Source organism: Miscanthus floridulus, chromosome 15 (assembly GCF_019320115.1).
Source record: "Miscanthus floridulus cultivar M001 chromosome 15, ASM1932011v1, whole genome shotgun sequence".
NCBI classification, from domain to species: Eukaryota; Viridiplantae; Streptophyta; class Magnoliopsida; order Poales; family Poaceae; genus Miscanthus; species Miscanthus floridulus.
Window position 1 is genome coordinate 40944954 of NC_089594.1, and position 6632 is coordinate 40951585.

The 6632-nt window shown below is 51.4% G+C and overlaps 1 pseudogene; it reads right to left on the reverse strand.

Moving 5' to 3' along the window:
* Positions 1–5207: 5207 nt before the first annotated feature.
* Positions 5208–6152, reverse strand: LOC136507400 (uncharacterized; annotated as a pseudogene).
* Between the last annotated feature and the right edge of the window lie 480 nt (positions 6153–6632).

The following is a 6632-nucleotide window of genomic DNA, read 5'->3' on the forward strand; positions in this document are numbered from 1 at the left end:
TCTCGAAGTATGCCCACTTCATTGTCCTCGGTCACCCCTACACTGCTGCATCGGTGGCGAAAGCGTTCGTTGACAGCATTGTCCGACTTCATGGGTTCCCGTCCTGGATTGTCTGAGGATACTTTTGGCGTGATTTATCCAAGATGGATGGAGTGCAGTTGCGTATGAGGACAGCATTCCACCTACAAACCGATGGGCAATCTAAGGTAGTTAATAGGACAATTGCTATGTACTTTAGGTGCATCACTAGACTGGCTACCATGGGCAGAGTACTGCTACAACATGCCCTTCCACACCCCTCTCAAGGACACTTCGTTCCGGGTAGTCTATGGTAGGGAACCGCCACAAATTGTGTTGTACACACCGGGCATTGCACAAACTCTTGAAGTGGAAACTATGCTCCAGGAATGAGATCTATTCTTGGAGGGCATCCGTGCTCAGCTGTAGCAAGTGCAACAACAGGTAAAACACTACTATGATGTATCCGGAGCTGAAGTTCAAGTTCGGGCATGGGTATGGCTGCAGCTCATAAAACAAACAAGCAAATACATTGGTGGCGCGTCATGATGGGAAGTTGAGTCTGCGCTATGCAGGACGCTTTCATATCACGGAGCGGATTGGGAAAGTGGCCTATCGCCTGACACTGCCGAAGAATGCCCTCATCCACGATATGTTCCATGTTGGGGTCCTAAAGATGTTCCATGGTGCTACTCCAAGCTCTAAACCAACACTGCTAGCCATGGAGAATAGGTGCTTGCTACCCACACCGGAACTTGTCCTTCATGCAAGTGTTCGCGGGGAGTCTAGCATGTCCTAGTACGGTTACGGTGGGCCAGAATATCAGCAACGGAAGCAACTTGGGAGCCAGTGCAGCGTTTTAGTGACTGCTACCAGCCTTCCAGCTTGAGGACACGCTATTTCAACAAGAGTGGAGAGACGTTACGACCAGTATATATTGGGTACCAAAGAAGGAAGAGGAGAGAAGGAGGGCGTCGGGCAAGCAACACCAGAGATCGTGGTCGTGCCCACGACTCAACAACAGCCGAAGAAGGGGGGCTGTAGCCAGGGGGACTTCCTAGATTAGATTAAAAGGAAATCTTGTATCAAGGGGCGAGTTAAGCAGGACGACAGATGCTGGTGTCGCCCCTGCTCCGCTACTTCCCAGGACACTCTCCTTTGAGATCACCATGGCTCCTTGCCTCCATCACACCAGCGATCTTGGAAGTGTCGGTCTTCTCCCTCCCACTCTTACCGTGTGTTTGGTTGGGCGGATCACCTGAGATGGGATGGGACAAACCTAGTTTGCCTCGTGTTTGGTTCTAGGGCGACGACGGGCGGATCCATCCCCGAGCAGAATATTTGACCAGATTCGGGGCGCCCCTCATCCCTCGAAATCGAGGGGACGGGGTCGATCCCATCAAACGCCGTCTCTTCTCCGTCTCGCCCGCCGTCTTCCTCAAGGACGTGGCCACACCTTCCTAGGAGCTGGATCGGCCATGGCTCGACGGCGGCGAGCTTTGGGCTGGGCAGCGCAGCCAGACAAGGGTTGGGCGTAGAAGAGGCGCCCCGGGCGGCGGCGTGTGGCATCCGTCCTTGGGCTCCGGGCGACACGGCGGCGTGGGCGAACAGTTCCCGAGCGCGGCGCGAGGGCAGCTGCACGGGCTGGCGGCGCGGGTGTGGCCGCGTGGGCGAGGTCTTCGTGGGCGACGCGGGGGCAGCCGCGCGAGCACCTCCAGTGGCATGGGCGAGCAGAGGCCGCTCGAAGCGTCCGAGAAGATAAGGCCGATGAGAAAAACGAAAATAAAAAAGGTGGGACGGGAGGATAACGTCGACAAAAAAAGAAATGAAAAGAGGGAGGGCTAGGAGGATAATGTAAATAAAACTAGATGACAGGTGGGTCCCACTAAATGGTAGCTATCGGCATTAAATTCACCATCTATCCCATGTCTATTTATCTCTTCAACCAAACACAAAATGGGTCATCCCGTCTCTTGTCAATCAAACAGAAAACGAAGCCGTTCCACTACCAGACTCCCTGAGTTTGCCGAGTGCCCGAAACACTCGGCAAAAGACATAAAACACTCGGCAAAGGGTTCGCCGAGTGTAACACTCGGCGAACAGCACTCGCCAAAAAAAGTGACGGCAAAGCCAACTTTGCCGAGTGTTTTTTATCGGGCACTCGGTAAAGCCTTTGCCGAGTGCCCGACACTCGGCAAAGTTGGAACCGATAAAAACCCAAAAAAATAGGAATTTTTACCAAAAAAATAGAAATTTTTTTTATTGGAGGAGGCCCCACTAGCCAGCGCCTGCGCCCATCTCCACAATTTTTCGCGTCAAATAACAGCAACGCGGCCGAACGGAATCAAACCCGCGACCTCCCTCTGCCGGCAAACCTCCTCTACCACTACACCACGCTTTCATTTGAGTTTGGATTTCGTTTTAGTTCCTTATATATTATACTAAACCGAATGTAAATTGCATGTTTGAGGCCCTAAACGAATTCAAATAAAAAAAGTTGTAAACTACAAAGTTTTATAACTTTTCGAGATCTACACTTTTAGTTTAGGAAGTTTTTCCATCCAAGGTCGTTTACAAAATTTGAATTTTAAAATTTTGAAATTCAAACACAGTTTTGCATGACAAAATGTTTTCAAATAAAAAAGTTGTAAACTACAAAGTTTCATAACTTTTTGAGATCTACACTTTTAGTTTAGGAAGTTTTTTCATCCGAGGTCGTTTACAAAATTTGAATTTTAAAATTTTGAAATTCAAACACAGTTTTGCATGACAAGATGTTTTCAAATCAAAAAGTTGTCAACAACAATGTTTCATAACTTTTCGAGATCTACAAAGTTTATTTTGGTTGTTTGGTCATCTGTTCATCCGACATGGTCGTTCTAACATTGTTCACAAATCTTATATATCTCTCTTGTAGTTTCATAAACTACAAGAGAGATATGTTAGATTTGTGAACAAATTTATTTTCACTTTGTCGTATGAAGAAAAGACCAAAACAAACATTGTACATCTTGATGAGTTATACAACTTTGTAGTTGAAAACTTTTTCATTTGAATTAATTTACTGCTTCAAAATGTGCTTTGAAATTTTTTTTGCCGAGTGTAAAAAAAATAACACTCGGTAAAGAATCTCTTTGCCGAGTGTCAAAAAAAAACACTCGGCAAAGAAGCTCTTTGCCGAGTGTCAAAAAAAAACACTCGGCAAAGAGTCTCTTTACCGAGTGTTAAAAAAAAACACTCGGCAAATAACCTCTTTGCCGAGTGTTAAAAAAAACACTCGGTAAAGGCGTCTTTACCGAGTGCCCGAAAAAGAACACTCGGCAAATCACCTGACACTCGGCAACTTAGGCGTTTCCGGTAGTGTTCCGTCCTAGAAATCAGAGACGGGACCATCTCACTCCACCTTCAACCAAACGCTACCTTACAGTCTCATGTCACTAGGATCTACCACCCACTGTTACAAGTGAAAACTTCATAGTAGTTGCCCCTTATTGAAACATAAAAAGTGTAGGGGTATATATGCTCCCAATAATTTGAAAAATGTTATCTCCCTTGAAGGTGATAATTACAGTTTCAATAAGCCACGTTTCACCGAATAACCCAGTGGTCATAGTGAGCGTGCCGCACTTATGTCATGCCGAATCCCCATCCAAAAATGGTGGAATTGTGGAAAGATCAGTCAAACTCAGCTCGATGCATCCATGACATGAAAATTAAACAGGCGGGTGGTATAAAAAATCAGTATTTCTCAGTTCTCACCACAAATGTATTGCTTGCCGGGATCATCTTCGATTCCCACACAGACCGGATGGTAAAGCTTAGGGCAGTTCCTGGAAAGTATCAAGAGGGGAAGAAAAGGTGTCAGATCTGTAAAATGGGAGAGAAGAGATGGTGTTCCCATGGCAGCAAAGCTGCATGCATGGATGCATCGCCGTCGGCGAGCATATACATCAGAAACATGACGGCGGAACAAGGCACGGCAGCAGCATCAGCAAAACACAACACATCGATAGATCGCGGCAAATAAAGCACGCGGAGACGACAGACGACTGGAAGAAAAAACTACTTCACCGGCCAGAGTCAGCGCGCTTACTTGAAGTCGCAGGCTATGAGGGGGTCGCCGTCTTCCTTGCACTTGAAGCAGCATTTCTTGGGGATCTCCACCGGTTCCGTCGTCCAACTGCTCGTCCCCTCTCCTGATCTCCAGCCGCGAGAGGAGCCAGCACGGGCTGAACCCTCCGCAAAACCGGCCATCTCGAAGCCCCCGGCCGACACCCCGAGGACAGCCTACCGAGGACGTCGGAAATGGGCAGCGGCGGCGGCGGGCGGGTGTGTGGAGCTCCAGTATGGATCTGGATCTGAACGAGAGGGAGAGGAGAGCGAGTAGTGCTGCGTCAGGTGCCGGCGACGGGGGTAAGAAACGGAAGGGCACGACGCTGCTCGTCGGACGTCGGCTGATGCCCTCACGTTTCTCGCAAGCCAGTGGAATAACTGAGGGTGTCTGACGTGTGGGTCCAGGCATATGGCACGTACAACGCTTACTCAGCGTCATGGCCATCACCAGGTGCCACCTTCACCAGCTTGTTTTGCGGGACCGTTACATTATTTTTCATTTTTTATTCTATGATGATGAGCTGTGTGATTATTTTTTATTCATAAAAATGTTTAGAGCTGTGTGATTATGTTTTATTCATAGAAATGTTTAAATAAAATATATGTCTATCTCTAGTTAGTCATTCAGCCTGTTCGTTTATTGGTTTCAGCCAGGACTTATCAGTCAGTCATCAGTATTTTTCTTTCACAATAAACCAGCACCAGCCGAACTTATCAGCCCAGAAACTAACCAGCGAACTGGCTCATTAATTCATTCTATCTATATACATCTATATCTAATCTATTAAGGCTATGTTTGGATCGTATAGATAATGGGCTTTTTGATCCACGCCATTCTAATTTTTGAAGTTTGGAGATACGCCATTACAATTCATTTATTTAGAGAACTATCATTATAATTTCATCTCTCTTTCATTTATGCCATTTGGTACACCTCGAGCGTACATAGGCCCACTTTTAGATGTGTATGCGTACATGAGCGCGTATAGGTATACAGAAACTCGTGTATGGGTGGAGTAGCGCACGCCCACGGTGGCCAGCGCGTCAGACGGAGCGGCGGCGCTCACCCACGGTGGCTAGCGCGCGAGCGGAAGGGCCGCGCTCGCGAGCGGCGGCCTTCTCCCCAGCTGCTCGATGTTGACGCTGATCACCGGCTTCTCTCCGGGCGCTGCGCTGTTCGGCACCGGCGCCATCTCCAGGAGCACGCTCTCCGCGCTCCCCGTTCACGCCACCGCGTCCGAGGGCTGCACCACGCGTATCGTGCACGCGTACCACGGGCCCGCCGCCGCGGCGGCGCTGGGGCGGGCGCACACCAGTAACACGACGCGGAACGGCCTGTCGCGGACCACGCCCACGGCCAGCAAGAACACGCCCGCGTCCCCACCGTCCTCGTTGATCGCGGCTAGCAGACGCCGGTGCTGCGCCGGGTCCGAGTGCTGCACGCGGAGCTGCAGGGCAGAGCTGTACCTGATCCCGTCCACGGGCCACGAGTGCGCGGCGCTCAGGTGGTCGCGGAGCGTCTCTGGGGAGCCGGCCGGCGAAGCCGCAGTCGGGCTCCGAGCATAGGCAGGGCACGCGCGCTGGTGCTCGGCCGCGTCGTGCCGTCGTAGTAGGTAACGTAGCTGCGGCACCCGTTCGCGTCGTGCGAGCACAGCACCTTGGCGGCTTGACCGAGTTCACGATGTCTTCCATCGCGCTGCTGATGCGCGCGTAGCCGCCGTCGTGGTCGCACACGTAGCACCGGCCGGCGCCGCTGCCGGTGAGCTGGAGATGGCACACGCCGCAAGCCAGGTGCCCGAACGTGCAGACGGGGAAGTGGAGCGTCGCCTTGGCGATCCGGACCGTGGTCTCCACTGCCGCGGCGGCGCCATTCACAGCTACCACCACTGCGCCTTCGCCCGTTGGTTCCTGCGGCTCCTCCTCCGGGATCTGGACTTCTGGGTTCGCGTGGCCCATGGGTGACTCCATCTCCTGGTAGGGCCGTCCTCGATCGCCTTGCTCTTCTGTCGGGTCGTCGACATCGGCTAGAAAGCGAACTCCTTCTCCTTGGCAGGGCCGTCCTTGATCGCCTCGACCAGCACGTGGATCCCGCCAGCCTCCTCCGCGGCGCTCGCGAGCGACGGCGTCAAGGTCGGCCAGGCCGACGTCGACCAGAGCGGAGCAGGATTCCACCTCTTGGGGAGGTTCCCCACTTCCCCAGCAGCTACCACCACTTCATGGAGCTGAACAGCGCACTAGGCATAGCACAGGCCGCTGCGGGCGAGCGCGGCAGATCCGCTCGCGCGCTGCCCACCGCGGGCGAGCGCTGCTCCACCCAAACACGAGTTCCTGTACACCTATACGCGTTTCTGTAGGCATAGGGGTTTGAAAGTGGACCTATAGGCTGGAGGTGTACAAAATGGCGTGGATCATGAAGAGATTAAATTATAATGGCAGTTTTTCTAAATAGACGAATTGTAATGACGTATCTTTAAACTTCAAAAATTGCAATGGCATGTATA